The 2,235-nt window shown below is 62.8% G+C and overlaps 1 long non-coding RNA gene across 1 annotated transcript; it reads right to left on the bottom strand.

Moving 5' to 3' along the window:
- Nucleotides 1–1,327: 1,327 nt before the first annotated feature.
- Nucleotides 1,328–1,986, bottom strand: LOC132334917 (uncharacterized). The gene is made up of 2 exons (XR_009488562.1): nt 1,943–1,986; nt 1,328–1,652 (listed from the first exon to the last, which is right to left on the bottom strand). It is a non-coding gene; the product is annotated as an uncharacterized LOC132334917 (long non-coding RNA).
- Between the last annotated feature and the right edge of the window lie 249 nt (nt 1,987–2,235).

Raw genomic sequence — 2,235 nt, 5'->3', positions numbered from 1 at the left:
AGCCCCAGGGCAGCTCCCCCACGGCTTCTGGAAGGCCGCCCGGCGCCTGGCCCCGAGGGGCGGCCACAGCGGGTTGGAGCTCCCGCCCGCGGCTGAGGGGACCGGCGGGGCGGGGCCGCCCGCGCCTGGGCGGGAAACGCTCCCTGCGGCGGGGAGCGGGCGGCGGCAGCGCAGCGGGGACCGGCCCGGCCCTGCCGTGTCCCTCAGGGCGAGCCCACGTCCCCTCAGCGGCCCTGGCGTCTCTTCAGCGAGCGGCACGTGCGCTCGGCGACACGTGGCGTGCCTGTGTCCCCTTCAAGGGACGCTTGGGTTCCCTCAGGAACACCGACGTTGTACGCTGAGGGACACAACAGACACCCGCCTCCCCTCAGGGACTCTCATGTGCCCTCAGTGGCATGCTGGGCATCTGCATGCCATTCAGAGACCTTCATGACACCTCGGCCACACATGGGGCATCTGCCTTCCCTTCAGTGACACATAAGGCACCTGCAACCTGCTGGGGAAGCCTCAAGTCTGCTCAGTGACCCACGTGCGCCCTCAGCACTGGGACACCCACCTTTCCCTCAGTGACCCTCACGTCCCGCCAGCAAATCAAGAGGCAGCAGCCATCCTGTAGGTGACTCAGAGCAAGTGCAGTGGGTCATGGTGGCCAGGGCCCAGCAGCAGACAGAAAGCCATCAGAGCTGGGGGAAAGGCTCTGCTCTGCTTACAGCGTGGGCTGAGGGCCGGAAGAGCTCCATTTCCCCCTTTGAGATGTTGGAGACAGGGCCTTTCCCCCTTCTTATAGGGCTGCCCCTCTCTGCAGGCAGCCAAAGGAGCACGATGGCAAAAGGCCAAGCACAGCAAAGCAAAGAGCCAGCCCTGCACACACAGGGAGGTGGCCCAGTGCAAAACCAGCGGGGCACCCTGAAGGTGCCACACTATGCCACACTACCATGTGTCCCTGCCCTGGGAATGCCAGGAATGCCCTGTCCAGGCCTTTCTGTGGCCCCTCTGGGCTCAAAGCTGCTGTTCTTCTGGCTCAACGGCACCTAAAGCTCAGAGCTCAGCCTCCCCCACAGCAACAGGAACAAGACTTAGCAAGCAGGCAGTGGAGCTCAATGCCTAAGGCTGAAGGGCCTGGGGCTCCAGTCTCGAGCACAGGGAGGGCACACGCCCAGCCCCACAACTCCTGGCCCCACAGCCCTGAAAGGCCGGGAAGCCAAAAGGCTTCTGGCCATTTTTCCTGCAGCACTGCACACCTGGGCAGCTCACTGAGCACAAGCACCCTTTTCCCCTCTTCTTCAATGCCCTGCAGGTCCTGGCAGCAAAAGAAAGATCCTGGGTGTCTGTCTATTATAACACATCCTATATTTATATACTAAAGAAAAACAAAAAGAAGAAAAGAACAGTCTTGAACAAACTGAAAATCTCTGCTGGCTCAGGTGGCCCCAGCAGACAGAGCCTCTGGGCTCATCTCTGTGCAGAGCTCCAGCAGCGCAGGCAGCTGAGCCCCAGCAGACGAAGCCTTGTCCTCCATGGCCCACGGAGCTCACCATGCAGATTCCTGAAGGTGGAATATCGAGGTCTGTCTAATGCCCTGAGGATATGCCAAGTTTGAATTGACAGGCTGCTGACAGAGGGGCTGATGTCATTTGCCATTACTTCCAGGGCTGTAACAGAGAGGAACAGAGCCATGGTCAGATGCCACATCTGCAGGGAGCTGAGGAGAGCGCCCTGCCAGGGCCATCCCGGCCCGCACTAGCCATGGCCAGGATGGAGCAGGGTCCAAGGGGGTCAGCCCAAAGAGCAGCCATGAATCCCCCACATGGCCCTTAAATCTCAGTGTGCTCCACCCAGGCCAGCCCTCGTCCGCACAAGGAGCAGAGCCCTCCACAGACGGGACAGGGCTTGCAGCTTTCCCCTTGCCAGCCCCCACTGCCAGCCTGCTGCCCTCACTCACCACTGTAGATAAGCTTCAGCTCTTGATACTTCCCCATCAAGCTCCGCCCGGCCATCCCTGGGAACACAGAGCCTGTCACAGCCCCAGCGGCACAGCTCCCTGCCAGCATTGCTGCCGGCACTGTGGCTACACACCCTGCTGGCCCAGCAGGGCTCAGCCCGGCCCTGGCTGCACGCTGCCGCCCCAGGGCACGGCTGAGAGAGGGCGGCAGCAGCGCCGTGGCCAGGCGGGGCTCGATGGCGCCGGGCCCGGGTGGCGCTGCCGTGGCAGCAGGCGGGGCTGGGGCCGAGCTG

The sequence above is a fragment of the Haemorhous mexicanus genome, chromosome 16 (genome assembly GCF_027477595.1).
Source record: "Haemorhous mexicanus isolate bHaeMex1 chromosome 16, bHaeMex1.pri, whole genome shotgun sequence".
NCBI classification, from domain to species: Eukaryota; Metazoa; Chordata; class Aves; order Passeriformes; family Fringillidae; genus Haemorhous; species Haemorhous mexicanus.
The sequence above is the reverse complement of the archived record's forward strand: the minus strand, read 5'-3'. Positions and strand labels throughout refer to the sequence as shown.